At 38.6% G+C, this 25,353-nt stretch overlaps 1 protein-coding gene across 6 annotated transcripts in view; it reads right to left on the bottom strand.

Annotated features, from left to right (window-relative positions):
* Positions 1 to 25,353, bottom strand: part of LDB2 (LIM domain binding 2) — a 219,581-nt gene that overhangs the window by 96,911 nt on the left and 97,317 nt on the right. The window lies entirely within an intron of this gene.

The following is a 25,353-nucleotide window of genomic DNA, read 5'->3' as shown; positions in this document are numbered from 1 at the left end:
AAAATCGTTGTCCTTTTATACTGTAGTTAAAAGTAGAAAACATTGCATCCAGAAATACAGAGAAGAAATATTTCTCTATTCTGTGACAGCAATGAATGCTGAGGGTTATGCTGACTGAAGGTCATTACTACAGCTCTTTGCTTGTTCTTTTAAAGAAAAAAAATAAAGGATTGTGCATGCCTCAAAATATTGCCTTTTAAAAAATATCTGTATATCATTCAGTGTTGTAATTTCTTTAAACCACGGATACAAGTGCAGACATTTTCCTCTCCTTGCTGAGCTGCCCGGCCTTAAAAACATGCTTGAAGATATGTAGATGAGAAGTTGAACAGAGACAGAAATAGACAAGGAGAGTTGTTCTCAACTGGTAGCAGGTTCACTGAGTGAATGAAGTGCTTTAAAATGTCCAGCTCTCTAGTGAGGCAGATGGAAGGCATCTCCAAGTTTTCTTACAGTAGGAAGATGAACAGAAAAATTCCAAAAATTAAATAGGGAATGACCAAAAACCCCCAAATGACCAGTCTCACTAAATTCTTTCTTGCTCTCTCACACCAATATTGGATGAACAGTGCCAAAACGTATATCTAAGCTGGTTTATGAAAACATAACTTAATGACATTTTGGAAAGGCTTGTACACTGCTTTGTGAACACTTCCAGCTTGTTTTTTTCTCCCCTATTTGAGTTCTTTTTCTGCTGTCTGTGCTTTTCTCCTTTATTATAGGATGAATCCTCTAGGGGTTCAATGAAGCCTGAAGTTCTTTCTTGTGGAGGTGAAAGAGAGGGGGGTTGTATCTATCAATAGTAATAAACCATTCCATATGATTGATATAAATGTTTTTGGCTTCTCCTATGCATTTGGGAAAAGGCCTCAGCTGCCTAAGCTCATTGCCCATATTATGCTTCCACTCTCTTTCAATATCCAGAGAAGAGGAAGATACACTCCAGTTTTTGAAGATCTGATGGCATTAATCCAAATGAACTGGAGCTCAGTTTTATAGAAACAGGTGGCACTAACAGAGGCAGAAGATACTGAGAACTGGTTGCTTTACAGTTAACACAGCCAGTCTTCAGGGCCCAAAGGCCCTCATATCCATAGTTTCTGAGATCTCAGCTCACCAAAGTGGACTTCCTATCCTGTTTGCTTTTGTGGATTGCTCTGGAAAAGTTAGCCAACATAAAACAATGCAAAGCGGTCACTGAGGCCAAAAGATATGAGTAACTGGTTTCACAGCTTCCCATCTCCAAAGCTATTAAGGTGAAACACATACAAATAGAAGTCTAGCAAGTGATTGAAATGTGAAATATTCCCATTCAATTGTATGAAAAACACCATTGAAAGATTATGGTAAATCCTTACTGCAAAACAGAGGGGTTCACTGCAGAAGGTTTGCTCATGCTGTCAAATCAGTAAACTCATTTTGATTTCTTTTTCAGCTCGATCCTGTCTTGTCAAATACTTGCTCTTGTTTGTAGCATGGGCTCTCAATTCTTGACCATGGACTTCTAACACCTGAACAGTTAAATAGCTTCTATATAAACTAAGAGCTAGATGGAAAAAAAAACCCAGCCATCTGCCAGTTATTATAGTTACTAGACAGTAGTGAAGGAAACAGAAATCTGAGATTTTATTTCTAGTTTTGGAAGAAACATATACTTTAGTGTTTATGGGCAGGACAGCCAAGCAGAAAAAGCATGGTTTCTCCAGAAGAGTCAATGAAAGTTGGATCTATCAGTAAGAGACCCCAGGTGCATTCCTGTCTCTTCATGGAGAGATCTTGTGCTGCCTTTCTGATTATTTATCCGTAAAATGAGGAGGAATGGCTTGCTGTCCTTCTAGGTCTTTTAGCATGAACAGCAAGCTGAAATATCAGCCATACCGCTAATCTAGCATATTACACATGGGAAATGATGGGGTTTTACTGAGCTAAGCCTGGGATAACCTGGACTGTGCTACAGGATACAGAAATCTGCGACAACTCTAAAGAATCTCTAGTTCATTTACTGAAAGAACTACCACTTATTTTCTTTATAGAAGAAAACTAAAATAAATATTTTTTAAAAAATAAAATGAATAGCTTATTTTGTCACTGGCTAGATTCTAGACTTACTCGTCTCAGAACTCCTTCTAGCTTTGGGGTCAGCCCTGCTTTGAGAGAGAGGCTGGGCTAAATGGCCTTCAGACAATCCTTCCAACCTAAGTATTTCTATGATGCACTTGACTGACTGAGTTTTGGTTTAAAAGGGCACTAAGTCAATTTACATTTTCCCCTCTCTAAGGATGGCAATCCTCAGAGTTTGTTCCACCAGCTGGAAATGACAGAATTAGAAGTGTTTTAGTCATGACTGTACTCATCCAAAACATGCCCTGAACTAGTAAAAGAAGCATGGGTACTACAACCCCACCTTATTTGAAAGGTTCTTACCACACTAGGAGACTAAATTAGCCTCCAGGAATCCATATAAAGTGACTTTAGTATGTCCATCAATCAGACCTATTATATGAATAACCAAATTCCATTCCAAATTCCAAATTGCAATATAAAGGCAACTCCAAGGTGAAGAAAACCTGACCTTAGTTTAAGCTACAGATTAAGTCCTTAAAATAATGTGTGCTCAAACATTTATTGTTACTGCTGAAGCTGTGACACATCTTCCTGTGAGCTAGGAGAGTGTACCATAAAGAAGCCAAAAGTAAATGTCATTTGTTTTCACCTGACATATACAAGACAGAATAAGATTTACGATACAAATAGTACTTCTATAATGCAGAATTCCTTGAAGTTCTTTGCCACATTCCCAGTTTTTCCTATTAGATAACTAATATCACTTGAGTGTGAAACATCAAGCGACAGCTATAATCTACCTCACTTCCTAACCCAACTCAAATATTTGTTGAAGGAATGTATTTTCAAATTATGTGAATACATTTGCACTATAGTTTTCTGTCATTTTCATAGTGGAAGGAAGGAAGTGTTCACTCACTAAAATTCTGCTTTTAATCACTGTTACCAGAAATGCTCATTTATCCACCTATATCTTCTGACTTGGTAATTAAGTAAAATATTCAATTTTTATTTATAACTGAATTTATTATTTAGCTCTAGTACCAAATATTTAGATAAAGGCCTTAATTATGTCTTCTACTACTGTTAGCATGTGTTTGATTGAAGGGAATTTGGGAATATCACCCTAAATTCATCCAGATCTTCAAAGAAAACAGGCAACTCCTCCCTCTGAATAGCATGCCAAAGTGGAAAGCATCACAGATTAAGTGTAGGAACAACTCACATCCTCAAAAATAAGCATGCTAGAAAAAGATCCTATAGGCATTATCTTTATTAGGGCAAAACCGCCAGCCTCAAAGTTACAACAGCTTAGGTCTAAGCTCAAAACAAAAATTAAAATGAAATTAAAAGTTTATATCATGATCAGTGTTTTAATTTTTAATTTCCTCCACCTTCCTCCAGTATGTATGCAGCAATTACAGTTTTGCTACTTCCAAAATTTTATGTAAAGCCATTTGGACCCCATTGCAGGAGATCTTGGCAAAGCTGCTGAAAAAGTGGAAGTCCCACCAGTCTGAACTCTGCATGACTGTACTTGCCTTCATCTAACGGGAGTTAGAAATGGTGCTCTGTTGGTGAGGGCATCTCTGTCACTCACTGACGATGCCCTAAAGAATGCAGCCTCCCATAAATCTTTAGCTCATAATACTACTGGAAGTCTGATGATAGTTGATGACTTTCTTAAATACCGGATGCTGGAATAAAAATCAGCCTTCATGTGATAAAAAGAAAATTCTTATGGACTTAATGGTTGCGGAAAAAACCTTCCAAACTGAACCAGAATGCACCCAAAACATCTGAAATCAAGTGACAAGAGAAAAAATATGATGTTTTTTAAAGCTTGTGATATTTCAGAGATTGACCTATCACTTATAAGCATTTAGTTTTGGCCACACTAGTCAAACATTTGAGAATGAAGCTGTTCTCTGGAAAAGTAAGTAAGTTTATTAAATTGATTCCTAACTTTTTTAGATCTCACAATGGTAGGGTATTAAATTCTCCAGACACTTGCCAAGATCTTCCGTATTGCTCTCAGTCTCAAAAATACTGAAACTCTGCCATATTGTGTAACCAAAGAAAAACAATGTAGCAACTGTTGGTATAACATCCATATTTATTCCCCTCCACCTTTTTCTGACAATTAGGTCCAGACTCTTAAATCTTGGGTTTTGCATTTGATGTTTTATTTTTTATATCTGTGCTGGTAATCATCAAGGTTAGCATCAATAGTTTGGAGAATCTCATCGCAGTTTCTTCTGTTTCAGCTCAGAAAAAAGTCTGATGGACAGCAAGGATGCTGCTACCTTCCATGTAGGCCAGCTCAGGCAGAGATAGATAAAAATACACACATTGCTCCTGATAGGCTACGTAAATACTGCTACGACCAGGAGCACCAGGTCCCAGGCTGCTCCCTTCTCCCTGCAGGGCCTACAACAGATGAGCTCAGCAGCTCCTCGCAGAACAGTTGTCCCTAAGCCCTATGCATCGCCTCTCTGATCTAAACCAGGAACAGCTGAGTGTGAGAGCTAAAAATTTCTGTTTCTTCAGCTAAAGGACTAACACGGAAACAATCGATGAGTTTGAAACCAAGCTGTGGCCTAGCTATGGAAATATGACATGCAATCCCACAGGCACACCTAATTTGGCCTAAAGTTGTCCAAATGGTCCATGGAAAGTGGTGCTTAGTTCTGTTCTAGAAGAAATATGGGTGACAACCCCAGCTCTGCCTGATGTGACTTAATATTAGTCACACTGACTTCAACATAAGAAGTATGCATGCATTACTGTTCAGAGGCGCTTTCTGTGATGTATGTTTTAGGCGGTAGCCCAGACACCTGAAAATCACATTGAAGTTTGGTTGAACAACCCGGCGTCTTTACAGTACTCCTTTCAGTGCCAAATTTATCATATAGGTGGATTTATACTACTCACACCTGGCACTGTGATATATGTATGAGGGCCAAAAGCAATTTGTTTCTTCCAACCCCTTTCTCTAGTCGCCTGTTTACTAATTGTCATTTGTTAGACAAATACTGTGATTATTACATATATTGTTATTGTTACAGTGATATACTGCTATTGTTATTATTATTTGGGAAAACAATTGATAAACAACATTACAGTAATATTTATTGCTTAACATTTTAACCTTTTTTTTTTCCCTGAAATCCATCAGAAGAATAATGGCAGGGAAGCTACACTGAAGACTCAAATCCCTTTTAGGCTATCAGCATTTTTAGTGGAGAACTGGCAATATGATTATTATCATGGGTATATTTAGCACATGTGAATTTCTCATCAGATAGTGGTCAAAGGCAAAAATAGCTTTGAAAAAAGTGAATACTTTAAAGAGACATGCATGTTGGGGTATGTTTAAAAATTGCCACATGAATTAAATTTAAAATTTAGCATCTTTTCAAATTGTTGTTCTTATCTGTGACATAACTAGTGAAGCTATTTATGCTTATCCAAGATGGAGCATTTTCTCAAAGATCACGGATTCCTTCTGCAGTAAAGACAGAACAATGAATTTAAGAGCTGGTATTCATTTCCTTAAAAACAGACTTATAATGCCATATGCAGAAAGGATCCATTCCTGAAACACTAATACACAGAATAATAATGATGCTGGGGTGTCTCATTAGTGTTAATACCTGAAAATTTACTTTATTTATTTATTTAAATTGGGTAATATTTACCTAAATTATGGGAATATCAACCAGCTCAAAGACAGCTAAAGATTATGAAGAAAATGAAAGGAAATTATTATTGCTCGCTGTGAGCAGTTTACAAAATGAAGACCAGAGGCAGGTAGAGAGATGTTAGGGTGTGTAATTGGGATATTATGATAAAAGAGGGTAAAGTAGAGTTTGATCCAATGAGTAAATTCACTGGAGTCACTGGAGAAGCAGAAGTGAATCAGCTTTAAAAAATTATCTACAGTATCACAAGAGGAAATACAACAAAACAGGGCAGTCTGCTTTTTGGCTTTGACTTAGAATGGCAGCTCTTGCACACTGCAATCTGGACTGTGTGTGTTAAATTACAGATAGCGTTTCACATCGGAAGACATCTTGAGAGCATAAAATGAGAGCACAGAGAGCTTCCCTACTACTTAAACAAGACCTAGCAGGAAGGTATCCCTGAGCTTTTCCTGAGTATGAAGCATAGCTGGTGGCAGCCCATCACCTGAGAGCTCAGCGCTCGGCTAAAGAGAGGTCCTCAACAGGGTGACCTCCATGTGGTCCCTACTGCCCAGCACACCTCTCCTTTGGGGACCAGCAGCACAGCCTGCTTTTGAACAGGCCCCTTTCCTGCCAGGAGGGATCCTTGCGAGCGGGGATGCCTAGGCCGAAGGACGCAGCTGTGTAGCATCCTTTTGCCTCCCGTCACTCCTCCCAGAGGAACAGCCACAAGCTCTTCTGACTACATCAATGAAACGGGACAGCATATTTGTTGCAGCCCTTGAGATATTCAGTGAAAGCTCACCATTGCTTTCCCAAATCCTTCCACTGCTGAATACACAAATACTTAACAGGGGACCAACTTCTATATTGACCAATACGTAATATTCAGCAAAAATGAAGGAATTATTAAGCATCAGAGAATCTGGATTGAAGACATCGGGTTCTGCTTCTTGCTCCATCTCTGACTTCTTAGGTAAACTTGGCCAAGTCATTATTTCTCTCAGTGCTCTACAGTCCACTTCCATAAAACAGAGATAATCTATGCAGGAGAGTGTAAATATAAATTCCCCAAACTATTATTCATATGAGCGCACCTTTAATATGGAATACTCTCTCCTTCTTAATAGACAGCGTAAGATTTGAAAAAGCGTGAATGTTTGTTATCCTTTCTCCTCCAAACCTGAGATCTATAAAAGGGTTAATTCAAAAACACCCTCAGAAACCAGAGGACTACAGGTACTCTTGATACCCTGAACATGTAATATTTATAACAGTCATACAACTTTAATTTTACTTCTTTGCCTTAGAAAAAAAGAGTGCAATTTTTCTAAGCACAGCACTGCAGAAAAAAAAAATGAAGCGCTCGTTAGTTTGGAATTTTCCATTCCTTTTCGCTTCTGCCTGAAAGGCAGAGGACTGTGGGGGTTTCATAGCGGAAAGAATTTAGGCCTGTCTCCCTTTGACTTGCAAATTTTAGAAATAGTGCACCATCCATCTATACGGTTGGCAAGGATTTAAGGTCGATTTAATATCCCTTAAGCCAGTCATGAAGCACTGTACAGCCTTACTTCCTCATCTCTTCTTCCTCCTCCCTGCCTCACCTATCAAAATGTATACAGTAGCTCAGCGCATGTAGAATTTACATCCTTAACAGCGGTGGCTGCTAGTGTTACCACAGAGTGTAACGATAACAGCAGTTAGAGGTCTGGCAATGATACCACCATAAATTCCATATTTCCTTGGGAAAAATTATGTCTTACTTGTTAAAACTCACTTTGGTCTGAAGTTTGGTGCCTAGGCATCAAACAGCACAATTTAAAAATAATATTTTTACAATACAGATTGGAAAGCAATAATGATCTCTCCCATCATGTATTCAGTACTATATCAGTATGTACTTATATGTCATCTTTTCATATTTTAATTTATTTTCCTTTCTGATTTTCTTTTCTTCTGATCTTCTCTTCTTAGAGTAGGTAGTAAAATAAGAGGCCTAAAATACTGAACATAAATTATGGGCAAAAATTTATCATCATTGAATTCACTTAAAAAGCTCTCCAGAAAAAATTTTCTAAAGCATTTCCGTCTTTCAAATTTTCCATTACACTTTTCAAACCATATAGGAGTTCTACCATGCTCATCACAATGACTGTATATGTAAAGGCACTTGTCCAGTCTATGCTTGTGTTTTTTTCTATTTTGGACTGACTTTTGCTTTGAAAAGCTGACTTTTTGGGGGAAAAATCTAATTAAAGAAAAAATTATACCTAAGCTAAAGCTGTATACATTTTAAAAATTGTTCAAATAGTCATAGTAATAGGTATGATTGAAGAAGAATCTGCATATTTATTGTGTCCCAATCCCCCTGTACTTTCAAGGGCAAAAGGTAACTGTGTACCTAAATTCCCATTTGTACATGTTGCTCTTTCAACTGGACATGACCTTTGAATGTAAAAAGGCAGCTTGGAGCAAACATTATCTCCCAGGGGGGAAAATGGTGGACTACTTATCATCTCATCAATCTCAAAGCCTAAGTCACATTTGACATCAAGCTAGTGTTCCTGAGATGGACGATGTTCACACGCTGTGTTGTACTGAGAACACTAGCCAAAACCAGATAAGCTAGAAACCTAATTTAGTAAGAAACGATAGAGCCATCGATGAAATATTGGCACTGTGTTTCACAGTCATTGTGCTCACTTCAGTGCCTGTAATACAATACAAGCAAACAAGTGGTATCAATACTGCAGAATTCAGTGTATAATTTTATTTAAATCCAGTTATAGACATTAAGAAACAGTTAATGACATCAGTAACCCAGAGTTTGCATTACTTCTGCTTGCATGTTACTAGAATTTTATATACACCTAATTGTTCCAAAATAAATCAAGACTTCTAGCACAGTTCACAATTTAAAAAAATCATCTCAAAAGCACAGCACATTTTGGTTGTATAAAAACACAGCGTGATGACATTAGATGTTAGAAGAAGAAGAAGGAGGAAGAGGAAGGTTAGAGGAAGAAATAAAAATCCTACAGCAGAATCAAACCAAAGTCTCTTCCGTTTTGGAGTGATGTTAATGGACAAGGTATAGCAAATCAACAGCTAACCTCTCAGCAGAACAACCTTATCAGTAAATCACTCACTACACTCTAACAGGGGCCTTTCAAAATGTAGTCTGTAATACTTGAGGAGTTATATTGATTTTATATCTATTCCTGAACTTGTCTCTGTTTAAGTCTGAGACTGAAAGTTGGCTTTTAATAAAGTGCCATTTATAAAATCATGCTGCAAAACAAGGCTGAAATTCATGCACACACAGGTGATCCTGTGTGCCAGGACCTGCCTTCCTCCCATCCAAAGCAAAGAGAAGACTGACAGCTAAGCAATGCTTTTGCAAGAAATGTCTTTTTTTCATTTTGGTGGTATTGGCTGTGTTTTCATTACCTACTGCAGATCAAAGAAGGAACCCCTAGTGGCCTTGCTTCTCTTCTTCTATGCTCTATTAGCAGAAAAGAGTTATCTTACTTCGCATGACCAGTTATTTATTTACTGACACTTTCAGGCTCTGGGGCTAAAATGATTGGGGCAATTTGATTAGGTATTTTTTTTGCAGCACTTTACTGGAGATGTTTGCCTTTCGAATTTTTTCAAGTTTCCTTTATTTTTAATGCTCACAGTGGCACTCTGTCCTTTCCCTGGAACCAGATTCAAGGCCCAAGACACTAGCTGTTGCATGCTCTCTGCACCTACTGAGTTCAGCTGGCACTACTCAATTTTCTCTTCATGCCATACTGTCTTCTATCCACTAGACAGCTAGGAGAATGTTAAGACTGTACAGTTAAGCATGAAAAAGTGAAAAGATATCAAAATGACACTGACTCTGTCCTCATGAGTATATCTATGATTTAATTCCAGAGGATATTTTCAAATAATATAAGCAACATTTTGCAACATTCAACTGTACATCATTTTTCAATGTTTTACAATAAAAATGTCCCACTATTGTAATCTGTGCATCTTTATTGCCCAGCTCCATCCACTCTCGCCAACAAATACATATTAAGCATTTTTTCCATACGGTCTGCCATAGGTCAACCAATTAACAACATAATTAATTTAGCAGTGAATAAGCTGGCTTTGACATTGTGTCACTCTGTACTGGGGAAGCCTGGCAGCTAGAGGCCTAAGGAAGAAAAGCAACCCTTCTCTGAAACCTTCGCAGGGACCAAGTCCAATGGGGTCAGCAGTGTATTGGCTTTGATGGAGTGGGGAGGAAGAGCTGACTGGGATAGGCCAATGGGCAGGCCTGAGCAAGCATAAATGATATGTTTATTTGGCAACATTTCTGGAGAAAACAGCTTTGTAATAAAGACAAGGGAAATATGAGAATCATTATTATATCCATCTATGATAGATTTATCTCTGATCTAGCAGTCTGATGTTCAGCTGCATCCTTTGGTGACAAAATTCTGGACAAAGAAGGTTCTGAAAAAGTTTTTGAAAGGAAGGGAAATATATCATTCACTCTTAGAGCAAGGTGTCTGTTGAGGAAAGAACTGAAACATTGCTTGAAGCCATTGTGAGAGGCAACCCTGCAGACCCGAGCAGATAAAGGAAGGAGCCACCAGACTCATTCACAGAGCACCCAGCACATCTACTTGGATCACTTTGCATTTGCATCCCTTTGAGCTGAACATGACAACCAGAAGAGATTGGGGAGAACATGACTACTAAAAACTGATGGAGAATCCAACAAGGGGGAGTGCTGACCTACACCACAGTGCGGAATGGCTACAGCAAACAGCAGCACAACATTAGGGCTGGTAACAACTACACCATGGTCTTTTTCCTCAGCAGCACAACGATACACTCTTTAGCAACAAGACCCTGTCCAACACATACAACTGTAGGAGAAGGGAAATGACTAGCTACCCCCACCTCACTCACAGTTACAGAAGGGGAACCTGGGCTTAGCCAGACACCAATGTATTGCAGGAATGGGGGCCAGAGGGGGTGGTTATAATTTGCCTTTTTGGGACTGTTCATCCTGTTTTGTATTTTTAATTCCCCTCTTCTTCCAGCAATGCTCTGCTGTCCTTTGTTCACCTCACTGCACGCGAGTGAGAAACTGCTTTCCTTGTTGGGCACTGGTTTAATTTCAGTACCCATGTTTGTGGGCAGAGTCAAGCCAGCATTTGGGGCAGGATTTTAATGAGACTGGACCTGACCCCTGTTGGGGGGGTCAGTCACTACCTGTCACAGGAGCTATAACTTGATAGCAGTTTATATAGTAAAACTGCACAATGTAAAAGCCTTCAGGCCTGACACAGAGCTGGCCTTTTAAGTGTATGTATGTTGGATTCAACAATTTCATCCAGTTCATGCGTGATGGAATTGCAAATCTTTTCAAGAAGTGACAGCTAGGTGACAGAGCTGTATATAAAAGGAAGACTGGGGTTCAGTCAGTGAGTAAAGTAGAGAAGCACAGAGGGAGCTGGAGCCAGGGCAGACACTGCCAGACCTCAGGAGAGCTGGTTTCGTGCTCTGCAAAGACAGCTGGAAGGAACATGGGAGGAATCCTTTCTTTTGGCAGGTGCAATCAAGTCCAAAAGAACAGTTTGAACTTTAAGAAAGACAGAAAAGACTATAGAGCCCTTATGGGAAGACTGTAAGAAAAAGGAAGCTTTGGCAAAGGGCTGGGTGGAATATGTTGGCCTTCGAAAGATGGCTTGAAAAACTGAATTTGAACCAAACTATAAATATGCAAAATGCCTGAAGAATAATTTTTAAAGATTTAAATGTGGCATTGATATTAGCTGCAAGTGAAGAACCTGAGGCAACAGATGTGACAAGTGACAGAGCAGGTAGAGAGCCCGTTATGTGGATCAAGATGTACAGCATGATGGGCCTGCCAGATCTTCTCTAGTGCAACCACAAAGTCACACCGACTCTGTAAGAGGTTAACAACTTTTGCACAAAGTGTTTTTCCTCTCTTTTTACTCTGGGGCAGAGAAACATGACTCTGTGTGTGTAGGAATATCTGCTTGTTTGTGTTATGAGCAACAGTTAGGAGATCTGTAGGACCTGAGAAGAGTAAGCCTTTGGCTTAGTCCCTGCACTTCATACAAATCGCAGTTCTTTCAATGTGTCCTTCATACCTTATAAAGTCCCAGCCTCAGGTGCCTCTACCCATTCTCAGAAGTAATATTACACTACACTCTTCACTTTCAGCTAAATTAACCATATGCACAGGGAGTCCTTCCTCAGCTGTACACCCTGTAAGCTCAGAGGAAAAAAAAAACTTCCCACTTGCTCAAAGGCTTACAGCTCAGACAAATCAAAAGTAATTTTCTCCAGAAAAAGCAACAGCAGTTCTCCTTCATGAGCGCTATTTCCATGCCAAATTTCAAGTTTCTACCTACAGCCCAACAAGCTGTCTGAGTCCACAAATATTCTCTGCAGAAGTGGAAAAGTACACGCTCTGTCTCAGCTCATATTAGAAAATGGCTCAAACTTGTTCAGACTGTCAAACAGGAATTGCAGGCAGGTACATGGTATGAGCATTTTTAACCCCAAGAGAACAATCTGGCAACTTATAAGTGACTGAAAACAAGGAGTTCAAATGAAAACTATTATGCAAGGTCAACATGTAATGCAATCCTAAAGAGCTTGTAATTGTGCCTGACAATTTGCTAGCGACCCTTGCTTCAAATAAAAACAGCAAACAAAAGGCATTTGAGAAAACGATCTTTGTTTTCATGTTTGTTTTGTGTACTTGGTAGAAGTTGTACATAATCGGTTTTACTCTTCCCAGTGCAGAGGCAGCTACTAGCACAGCTCCCGCCATTCGTTTAAGCATTACACTCAGTCACCAGGAGAAGAGAATTATTTTAAAGTGCAGGATAATATGATTTAAAACCAAAAAATTGGGAGCAAAGCAGATGGATTGATTCTAAAAATGGACAGCATCCTGCATTTCTCATGGGACTTGATTTGCCATTGGCTGCTCCACAATATTGAAGATCAGGCTTCCTATTTATGTCCTAAATAAAATAAATCTAATTGAGACATCTCTTTTTGAAAATCTTTGCCATCACTTTTAGGCCTGTTGCTTAATAGCTTAAAAAGCTAATCAAAACTGACAAACAGTAAAAGTATCTTGCCTTTTCAAAGACTGTTTGCACTTAAATCCTGTCTGTGATTTATTTTATGCAGTGTAATTTGAGGTGAGGAAGGGAAGAAGGGAGTTCTAGGGAGGGTTTTTTTTTTTTTTCAATTTCAGTGCTACACAAATTTGTAAGTTGGAGTTAATTTACATCTAAAAGCAAATCAGCACACACAGGAACCAGAGCACATGAGAAGCCTTGAGATAGTTGTTTGTTTATGGTAATCGTTCTGTTTATTTTTGTGAGCTGTATGGTTCCTCTATTAGTCAGAGCCAAGTCACAATTGTAACAGATGCAATCAGATACAGTCCCTCTATCCATCTCTGATCAGAGCAATAAAGATGATTACAACCTTTTCTGCTTTGTCATTTTTATTACTTCTGATGTTACTGAAAGCTTAAACTAATATTACAATCTATATTATGTACATTTATTCCTAAGATGGTACAAGATATAACTTGAAAAAACACAATTAAGATTATAAGCCAGAAATAAAACTCTATATAAAATAACCTGAAGTGACTCCTGGTTTAAGCTGTATTTTCATCTTTAAAAATATTTTAAAATATAATATCTTACTGTAATATACATGTGCCTAAGAAAATGCATGTGTATATATGTATATATACATAAATATAAAATTAAATTTACACAACTCTAAAGATAATAAATCCATCTTATTATTGCTAGTTAACAGAATTTGCTGGACTGGTTCTTTTCAATGGCAAAGCTGAACTTACTTTCAGAGCAATAATTTCTAGGGTTAATTGTCATAGCTTCCTCAGCACAATCTTCTCCACCAGCTTTATTTTATCTGCCAGAGCACCAATATGGTATGATTAGCATAAATTAAACTAAACAAATTCAGTGGGTTACTATATTATTTTATGCTAATCCGTTTATTTATTTATTTTTAACATTTCAAGGTTAGGGATGGGTGAGCAGTGTGATGGCAAATTCCTAAAGGCAGCTTGTTCAAATTCAGCTCAGAAGTGCTTAAAAATTGTATGATTTTTCAGAAATGTTTAGGAGAAAAATTCCACTTTGAAAAATGTTGTCAAGTACAAACTGCTATATCATTATATACTGACCTTTTACAGATCTACCCGTGACACAGTGCTGCAATGCAAGGAACTCAGTACCTACAACTCAATAACGCAGAGCAAGAGAACAAGAAGCACCGAGCAGATTTGCTTGCATGACTCAAATGAGAAGCATTTGTGATGTTAAAAGCAATACAGACTGACCTCTCACTGCTCCAGGTAATGCTTTTTCACAGACTTTAGAAAGGAGTTGGCTCATCTCAAACAGCTGGTTCATGCTGGCCGTGCCAAAATTCACAAAGGCTTTCCTTGTGAATCTGCTAACTACAAATAAATCCAAGGGAGGCAGCTACGGTTTGGGGCAGAGGCGTGCACGAGGGCCATACAGCCCGAGCCATACTGATGAGCATCTGACCAAATTGGTGCCTCTCCAATAGCCATTCTGTACTGAACCCTCTTTGCTCAAAGCAATGTGGTTACTTTTAAGAACACAAGTGATATGTTTATCACTGACTGAATCTCTCTCTGCAGATCTAACTCAAAAACATAATTAATGTTTGATATGATTGTAACTGTTCAGGGTAGGTATGTCCTCCAACCTATCTGTCAGCACAGCTTGTGCAAACACGCTGCACCACATCATGTAGAAATAAAACTGGCAGGGAGATTCACAGGACACTTTCATTTGCTGCATGCACGTGACAGCACAGTAAAGACATACGCTGTTCTAGTTTGCCAACTGTGTAGCAGTGGAAGAGGTGATGGGCACAGAAGCAGACCTGAACAGAAATGGAAAGCCAGGATAAGATTTTCATCGGAGAGTTTTCATGGAGTAAGAGACTGAGCAGAGTAGCTGAGGTAGAGAAAAGACAATCAACCTGTAATCGTTTAAGCTGTGTTTCTGCAAACAGTTTTGGGTTTTCATTTATTCTATGTTGTTAAAATTCACTTTGTTCTTTGTTATCAATTTTTTTAAATTTTTTTTTGTTTTGCCAGTTATGCATAAGGCAAGTTGCGACTCTTATTTCTGTTCCAATGAAGCAGAAGGAAGAGCATCACTAGAAACAGCACAGATACAGAAGAGGAAACACAGTCCCTAAGTGGGCAGAATTAAAGGTGTGGGTCCAAACCATGGTAGAAAAACTCAAGGCCAGATCCAGAATGCATACCTAAGACAAACAGATGCAAATTTAAGCACCTAGGCTTGGGGAGGGATAAACTGATCACTTAAAGTAAGTATCTATATTCTCTATGAAATTAACTGAGAGCCATAGGCATCTTGCAAGGTCTCCACAGAGGCAATCAGTCCACTTAAATTATGTGCCAGTGTTGCAGACGATCTGTGTATGTTCTGTGCGTTCCACAGTAGCAGAAAACAGATGAAGAAAACATCCAGTAACTGCAATGTCCCACTAATAACAACTTACAAATTATTACTAACTCTTCAAAAACTGGGGTTGCCACCAGACCAGTCCTGCTAGTGGACTGGCTGGTTTTACTATGTGTTTCCTTTCTGAATGCCACCAGAGCTAACATTTGCATAGTAGAAGGCATACATGAAAGCACCTTATGGCATCCAGGAGCATATACCAAGCATGAATTTGAACTGAAGGCCTCTGGGCTGGAAGTTAGAATTGATAGCAAGGAAGGATTAGTGACTCTTTCAAGCCTTCATCATTTCCAGGGCTCATACGCAGCTATGTCAACTCTCAGACAGGCTTTTTATTTCGCTGTCCCCTCGGCTGATCTCTCCCTAGATCCAGCAGCCGAGATGTGAGCCTTTCTTCTAGCACCACGCTAAGTGAAGACAGTAGGGGATAACGATGTGTGTGCAATGCTAAGGCCAAAGTAACCTTCTTTCTGAGATCAGCATCAGAGCAATCAACACCTTGTAGGACCAAGACCTTGGTGAATTATATGAAAACTGTTGTCAGTAGTAACTGTTGACTACGGAAAGCAGTTCAAAAATACCTATGAGTTTAAAACACTCAAAAAAAGGGCAGTTAAAAGAAAATGATGCAGAGGCAGACACAGAGGCAGGTACCGGATGCATTGTATCACATACATTATAGTAGCTTTGCTTCACAATGCTTTTCAAGATGATATATTAAAAGATCAAAACCTAGAAGCATTAAGAAGAGTGTTGGACGCTGAAAGCCCTCAGAATCCCTTGTTCTATCATTCTGAATACATTACTGCATCTTACTTTCTAATGCTGAAAATGGATAGATTTTCAGATAAAAATTAGAAGAGCTTGAATCACACTCTCACTCTGTGGATTCTTGTAATGTATGCATTTTCCTAATGTTTTGCATAAAGCATACAGAAAAAAACTCACATACATTTACAGTCAAATTACTGGCAGCTTAACTTCACAAATGCTGTAATTTAACTGTTTAACAGTAAATTAAATTTACAGTTTGTAATGTAAATAAATTGTTCTTTTTAATTCAAATGATAGTAAATAATACGTGTATAATAGAAGTTCAGTTTAATAATGACAGACTATTTTCACAATAAATAAAATTTACTCATTTCAGCTTGTATTCATTGTTAAACAATCTCTCAACCACAGAGATTGTTTCCAACTATAAATGTGTTAAAACGTTTAACTTTAATAGCAAAATCTTGTCAAACTGATGTACTGTAATAGAACATCATAAAAGCTTATTCCTAAATGTAAACTGAAGCATTAAAAATTAACATTATACACTAAGGGTTGAAATTACTGATATACAATTGGAAACTTAGTTTAAAGAACAGGCTAAAAAATTGATTCTGTTTAATGCATTAAAGAAAAATCCTAAAACTGCTGGACATTTCTAAGAGAATCAAAAAGTATTTAGACTCCAGTTCTGCCAGATTCAGGATGATCTCTAGTAACAAATCTCGCTACCCTATCAAGCTGCTCTGACTTCAGTTCTCTAGGGTTTGCAGAGGCAGACAAGTTTGCAAGATAAGGGCCTTTATGTTAAAAATTCATGGGAAAGGTCATGTTTCTACCGTTTCTGAAGTGCTGAGCAGATCAATGGAATGGAAGGAACAACACAGTAAGATAGCAGAAGTGATTTACTGCTGACTGGCACTCTTTGAATGTAGCTCTTGAGAAATACAGAAGGGAGCCACCAGTACCCAACTTTGGGGGTTTCTCTGCTTCCGTCCTACAACAAAGCAGGGGCTAGAGACTAGAAGCACCTATAACACAAGCAGGAACAAACACGCAGATACCTTCAACAGCCCCTAATGAGTCAACACACTGAGCTAAGCCAAGATAACCTACTTGTTCTCAAAAAATGGGACATAGTTTTGTGGGAATCTTCTGGCTAGCAACAAGGCTAAATCTCTGATAAGGGAGGATCTCTTTGGCCTGGAGCAATGGGTTCCTCCCCTTGCCTGGTGGTTGCTGTTTAAAAGCCTGCATTGACCAACTCTTCTCACAAACAGGCCAGGAAGCACCGAGTTGTGCCATATTTCTCTGCTTCAGCTGTGAATGCGGCCCTACAAAACCCTCACCTGGTCTGGAGCTGCAGCCTGTCCTGATGGGGCTACTCCCATGGGAAACTCTTCCATTTGGAGCAAGTTCCCAAAATACGCCTGTATGTATCCAGCACAACCTGAATTTCAATGGCCAGCTGCATGAAAGTCACAGAAATGTAGGGTTTGCCTCACATAATCATAATTATCCTTTTCATACTGATTCTTTCCTTTACATCAAAGACTCTTAGCTTGCTTGCTATTTCATCTGCTTCCTAGAAACCAAATTTACCTCCCTTGAATAAATTTGTGCCCCAGAGCTGATCACTTCATGATGGCATATGCACTACCATACGTTAAGCCTACCATTGGCTGTATAGAAAAAAGGCTGTTAACAGGACTTTGTGACTTTACCCTCCTGAAGCCGAGGATGGACCACATCTGTTCACAAACTATCATCGCATTACTTTGGCAGTCCCTCAGCAACAGCCCCGCTACTGCAGTTCTTCATCTCTTACGAGCAGAATAAGAACAAGTCACTCAGAGTTTTGTTTTGTGGCCAGACACCTGCAAGAGAACTCAACGGGGTCTAAACTTTACCGCCCATTTCCATTCAAAAGCAATCACAGAATACAAGATACTTTTGACCATTTGAAAATGTATGATTTCTGTAGGGATTAATAGTTGGTTTTTCTTAAAAGCTTTTAATATTATTTTTGAAAAATTTTCTCTTCATGTAGAGCCAAGGATTTTATAAAAGGCAAACTGTTTTTTAACAATGTGTATTATATACTGATGGGTATTTTTCTGAGGAATAAGTCAGCTAACTTTATTCATGTTTAGTAATATCACATTCAACACACATCCCTACTAACATTAATACAGGATTAGGTGCTAGCTAACATGAGACCAGCATCAGAATCTGACCCTTGGTACCGTAAAACTCAGGTAGCACTTCAACCTCTCTAAGAACCCAGAGTGCTTTACAGACCAAATATGCAATAACTGCTCTCTCAGGCTGAGCCTTCCTCAGAAAACTCTCATTAGGATATCAGTTGTACATGAAATATGATAAGACTAAAGCAAAGATGACAAATTTGCAAACTTATGCTGAAAATACCTAACAGCCTTCTAAAACTAGGGACAGTCAAGCTGTTAAGAGCAAAATCTGGTCTTGTCCCTTAGCTGTTCTAAGTTATTTTATCTTCCTAAAAGTGGCTCTAGTTTCTATAAGAATGTGCTGTTTTGTCTGTACCACCTCTTTCAATTTGCTATTTTCTGCTTAAAAAGAGATTGCTCATTGAAAATGTAAAGCATAGAAACCATGTATCAGAATAATTAAAACACATAAGTCAAATGCATTCCCTTATTTTACAAATTACCACAGTTGAGACCCATGTCTCCTCATCCTGCCCACTAGATCACACTGCCAGCAAGAATGCTGCTGCGTTACTCCTTGCAGTTGTCTCTGCAACAGAAATATTCCCTGCAGATTCAGCTTTGTTTAGTCAGTTTTTAGCCAACTGAATTTCCAGGTGATCATGTACCTGCTAGATGAAATAGTGGTTGCTTTCCAAGTGCTGCAGGGAAGCATGAATTTATTCTTACAATTCCTTTCTCTGGAATTTAAAAATAAATGTGACCAACGTTCCTACCTTAGGTTCTGAAAGAAGCTAAATTCTGGACCAAGTTAAAAATGATTTAAAAAAATCCATCTCCTCCAACAGTAGCCAAGAAACTTCATCAGAATAAGAAAAACAGCAGTACTGCTAAAATGATATGCTGTCCTGTCTCTCTGCTTTGCACTTGCCTATCTTTCTCCTGTGTATTTAAAAATAATGCAGATATTTTCACACCAAACACCTCTATGATGTTTTTCACTTTGTCTGGCTCTTTGCACTTCCAGCTAATGTCTAAGGCAGGAGGTCTCAGTTCTGCTGTGAAGGCATCTTGTTCGGCTTTGCAAGAAAGCAAGCTGTGAAGTGCAGAGCATGCAAAGGAGCAACAGCCGTTGACTTTACAGCCATTCTCCCTTAGCTTTCAGTAATCAGAAGCCACTTTGCAATCAGGTGGTCCTAACTTAAGCATAAAATATAATGTTCCAAAGAAATTAAATGAAAAAGGGGAAAAATACTACTGCCTGCACTGAAAAATCTTTTGGCAGGGCTGGATGTTGCACCTATCCGGTAGACAACACAGTACGGTTTTCATCAAGCTTTATAATTGTGTCACAGAAAAACTGGAGCCATGCCACAAAGTTATATTCACCCTCCAGTGAAGATGGCAGCTTGCTCCACCCCTTGTTCGACTTCAAGGATTTTATCCAGACAGTGGCATTTTAGCACTGTAAATTGTGCCTGCTAATATCATGGTGGTCTAAGTCCAAATTGTGTTTATCACAAATGCAACAGTGCTGAAGCATGACACATTCCTGAATACAAAGAATCGGCCAAGGTCAAGGAGCAAGATTTGATGAAGTTCTGCCATAAATTCTATTTTAAAACTCCCTACTCTCATCTGGAATGGACACATGTAAATCAGGCTGGGAGGGGGGGATTAATAAATCTTTGGAAAAAAAACAAAGCTGCATAATCTGCTGTATTTCAGTTGGTCTTTATCCGCAAAATCCCAGATCTTTGTTTAAGCTACAAACGGACTATAAAAACCAGCTCACTGGCCTCTCTCCTTATTATCCACATCCCTGCACAAATCAAATGAAGCTTTTGCTGTAAAGCTGATAAAAAACACCACACACATGAGCAAGCTGATGTATTTAAAAAGTGGTTATCATTTCTAATCCTTTCCTCTCTCTCCAGGGAATATCATCTTTCCAAGGAACACACAAAACTCCACCACTGAGCACACATCAGCACTTATACTTGTTTTGATTAGGGATTTTCTAAAATAACAATGAACAAAGTACTCTGGCATTATCATTGATTTTTAGCAGCTAGGGAAGCAACACGACAGTAGTGCAATTGTTTAAAATCAGAGAATAGCCAAGACTCATTCTGACAAATATTTGCACTCACATAATCTATTTCAGAGACCTTGCGAAAGGAACTACAGTACCTATTTTGATAGCATGTGGATGCTATTGTCATTTCTTTGTAGATAACCCAGAGCCCCATGTGTAACCCAGAACAAGAGCAGCAGTCACAGACGATAAATTTATGTCTGAGCTCTCCTACCAGGCAGTGGGATTTGGATGGGATTTGGGGTATCGCCTGAGATTGTATCCAGTTCCAGTTCCCTGTTAATTGTTCCAGGAAAACAAAGCAATTTTTATTATCTAATTTAGACATATCCAAATGAGTTTTCCTCAACCACTCTAGACAATCAAGCTTAGGTTTGGGCATGAAAGGACTAGTACTCATTTCACACTGGTATAAACGTAGTCTTGCAACTTGCCCCAAGCCAATGAGCTACAGCAATTGAAAACAAATGTGAGATCAGATTCAGGTCCAACCTCTTAGAATTCATTCTTTTAAATGTGAACTTTTCCCCATAGGACGAAACTCCTTGTAAAAGATTAAACTATCAGTCATTGCATTCCCTGACTTCAACACGATTTGTTACTGATTTGAACCAAATACTAAAAAGTTTGACTTACAACTTAAGCACTGCTGAGAGAGAGGTTTAAAATGTCCCCCTTCACATCATACACATTAAAATTTTGTCCATTCAAAGACTTTGCTTTATAGATAAAACTGCAGACATGAATTATGAGTTTAGTCTCTTGAAAAATACACACACACACACACACACACACACACACACAAATGCACACAAAAAAACACTTAAAATAATGAAGATTTCTGTCAGAAAACTATGCTTCTTCAGTGTGGACTTGAGCACAGTGAATCTTAAATCCATAGCTGCTGTTCCTGTGGCTGAAGAAGCTGCACCCATCTAACACAAAACACACTACATTATTTAACTTCTTCCAATTTAATCACCTGTTGAGAACCTCACCTATTCTGCAAAGGCAGTACACAGTTTATATAGAATGAGATAGCCTGAAATAACAGTATAATATTTACTACCAGTCAATGGTTGATCTTGAAAACAGAAAAGGACAGGAAATGGAGATGAATCCACTAATGGAGAAAATCTTTACGCTTTTAAATCTTGAAGTGCTGATAAACAGAAAGAACAGCACTTTAGGAATAGCCACAGCGGTTGAGGAATTATGAAATATCTAAATAAAATCAACTCGATTGAAGCCATTTACATCTGTAGTAATGTTTTTCTGTAAATAAGGTCCTACAATTTCAATTTTCTCCGATCCTTTTTTTCTTTGCTGGGACATTAGAATACACATAAAGCAAAGACTCAACCCTAGTTTGCTTCTGAACAAGCACAGATAACGACCTGTTTGGGAAAAGTGAACTTAATGGAACATGGCTATGCATTTTAAACCAACAGAAACAAAACACTGCATTCCAGCAAATTCTGCTCTCTACAGCTAAACAAGTTGTCAGGTTTTTGTTATTTGGCAATTTCTGTTAAATGAATAATCAGATAAAACAAATAAAAACAGAAGTAACACCTGCTTAGTCTGACATGAGCACAGAGGTGAATCAGATTCAGCCTTTAAGAGCTGCCCTCGGGTGCCTCAGGAATCAGAGCAAGGTAATTCACACACCGTTAGGCCAATTTTCAATGGACTTCTGTCAGCTGAACAGTTGATAAAAGCCGTCTGGACCATCAAATACTGCATAGTGCAAGATACAGAATGGTGAATGTATGTAAGCCCCATCAGTCTGAATGACAGATCTGTGTCCTCACTGCCTAGTTTATTGGTGCTGTTTTTGACAGCTGTATATATTCCATTTTCAACAGAGTTCAGAAGTCCAGGCCCTATCTATATGGCATTTTTAATTCACATCTACACAAGTGTCATGGTATTTCTCTAGGGAAAAAAAAGTGTAGAAGTTGCTTTTTGTGTCAGTTAATGAAATTATTGTATAATTTATTAAATTATATTTCTTAGTCATGTATATGGTTACCGAACAGTTACAAGACAAATGACAGACATGGATAAGATGATACAGTCTACTCTGACGTTCCTGTCACTACTGTCCAGAAAGATATGAATGAAGAAGTGATACGGAAGACTTTCAGTCTTTCACAAGGACCAAACAAGTTACCTCTCCTATCCAAACGGAGACAACCATGAACCACTAACAGAGTTTGGCCTCACAGATGCACAACTGCCATGTGATTGAACAAGCACTGCCCTTTTCCATCAGATATTTAACAATGTAAAGAGATGCCAACAATTATCTTCTGCCTCTAAGAGGCATTCTCACCTGTAAGAACTGTAGAAATACAAACTAAAGGTATCTCAGATGCTAAAAACTTAACTGGTAAAAATGCAGACCATTTGCAAGACAAGCTTTTTCTATGCCACAAAATTTGCTCCTAAAAGGTGTGTGATATTTAGGTCTGCATTTTCAAATGCACTACTGACATCAGCCACCTAAACTCACATTGGCTTGTAACACGCATTCAGCATTTGCCTTCTCTATGTGTCTTTGACAACCCTCCCCTTAACCACATAAGTAACTATAAGCTTTAATAATCTTTCACAGACTTTGGTGGAAACTTCTGTATGTTCTGGAATTTTGAAAATGAGGGCAATTTTTAAGAGCTTAAACATGTTCTAGAACATATTCTAGAAACCTGTTGTTAAAATACATTGTCATCATTCTTACAAGCTAACACGAAAGCACTGCCTGAGTCATAAGGAATGCAGATACAAGAAATGGAACTTTATACAAATGCAAATTGGACTGGTGTTGCAAGTAAAGACAGACCCTTCATTGCAAACATGATGACCAAATTCAGACCATCTAATTCTAAGATGTGCATGGACTCCTATTTCCAAGAGAGTCAACTAGAAAGTCTTTACCATTGATTAGCACAGAAGATAACTTTCTGATGAGCCTGGAAGTTCCCCAAACCTGTGTATGTGCAAAGGCATCTGTTTGAGCTGTCAGACACCTGGCTCCATGTAATCTCCACTGTGCTGCAGTGTTCAGAACAGAAAATCAAAGAGGGCGCCTGATCCTATCCAACAGAACAAACCTTACCTGAACTAATGGCCGCAATCTGAGTAGACAAGAATTTGATCCTTTGCTAGCTGCATCCTTTAGACTTTCTCCACTTGTTGAGATGTAACTTCAGGCACAAATAATAGCAAAAGTCAGCACTTTTATTTAGTGCATACAATACACTGTGGGTTCAGTATTATCAGCAGTAGCTTTTGGTTATGAATTCAAGAAGAAAAACATTGCTCAAGTAAGCACATAAGAGCACAAATTCTCAGAACAGCTACTGGACAGGAATCACTGGATACAGAATTTGTCACCTATAAGATGATAAAAGCGGCAGAGACAAAATAAATGGGAGCATGGTAATTTTCCTCACGAAAACAAGAGGTTGTAGGATAAAAAACTGAAAAAGACTGTGTGCCAAAATGACAACTGTCTTTTCTCCACTGATAATGTGATGCAGTCAGACACGCTGTAGAAGATCAGAAGTAACCTGCAAGGTTTTATTACCTTTGATTTTTAGCACTGTGGTACATAAAATTAATTTGTATTTTGCTGTAGAAAATGCAGGATTAATGATGCCAATGTAGACTTTCAAACTTTTGGTTACATAGCTAGACTGCATTCACTTTGGATCTTATAATCAGATTGGCTATCTCAGAATAATAAGCAATTTAGAATGGTATTTGGCAACTTTGGTGACCCTGAGAAGATAGCGGTTCCCATGGAATTTCAGTGTCTTCGTTCTAAAACTAGGCAAAATCTTGCAAAAGTGGCAAAAGGACAGCATCTTGTCCAAAGCTTTAGGAAGGATGGTCTAAAGAAGAAATATGATTTTGTAGTGAAAGTTCAGGAATCATAACTCAGTGTATTTGGGCTTCCTTCTTAGCATCCACATACAACTAGACAAGACAATTCATCTTGGACTCATTAGTTTCAGAGCTTTTAGAATATTACTTATCCAGCTCACAGTATTGCCTTTCACGAGAGATAAGAAGTCAGAACCCTCAAAAATGATACTAGGAAAAAAATCCATCTTGAGTTTTACTTTAAAAATAACCACAGCAATCAGGGGGATCGTTGTGTTTTTCAGGTGGTGAGTTTCCTTGTGCACCCCTTAAAAGCAGAACAGACTTAAATATATCCTAGAACTGAACACAAAAACAAGTATTTGGGATATGTTCTCTTCATTCCTCCTTCTCCAGTGTTTACCCCACTGGTAGAGACTACAAACTCTTCCAATCCCTCATTCTTCCCCTGCCCCAGGTATGAGTGCCCCTCAGGGCCTCGTGTCCCGTTCTCCCTGGCCGGTCCCAGCAGCGGCCCTCTATTTCCATCTACAGAGAGAAGCTGCCCCTGTGGTTGGACCCTCACTGACTCCTCCCCTGTGCACTGGAGGGGAGAGGATGAAGTGGCAAGTACTAGAGAGTTTGGAGGAGCTCAGACGTCCAAATACCGCAGAAACTAAAATAGCAAAACTGTTCCCAACTGAGTTTTGAATCAAATTGGCAAATCATGACATTTTCTAGTGAGATTCCAAGGTGTGGCAGCCTTACAAGTCCAAAAGAAGCTTTCCTACTGGCAGAAAAATAACACTGTTGAATGTCTGTGCCCTACTAAACTTGAAAGAAATAGCATGATCTGACCAAACTTCAAAGGAAATGCACGTGGTCTCCAGTAAAATTCTGCATGCGATATATTGCTATTTGAACAGGGAAGGAAAGTTAGAACTAAATTATGCAGGAGATTTCTTACTTTCATCCAAGTTAGAAAAAACACAGAACCAGACGTACCCAGATACCTTCCTGTATCCTGTTCCTCACTTTAAGAGTAAAGGTAAATAGTGAGGGGAAAG

The sequence above is a fragment of the Apteryx mantelli genome, chromosome 5 (assembly GCF_036417845.1).
Source record: "Apteryx mantelli isolate bAptMan1 chromosome 5, bAptMan1.hap1, whole genome shotgun sequence".
Classification (NCBI taxonomy): domain Eukaryota; kingdom Metazoa; phylum Chordata; class Aves; order Apterygiformes; family Apterygidae; genus Apteryx; species Apteryx mantelli.
The sequence above is the reverse complement of the archived record's forward strand: the minus strand, read 5'-3'. Positions and strand labels throughout refer to the sequence as shown.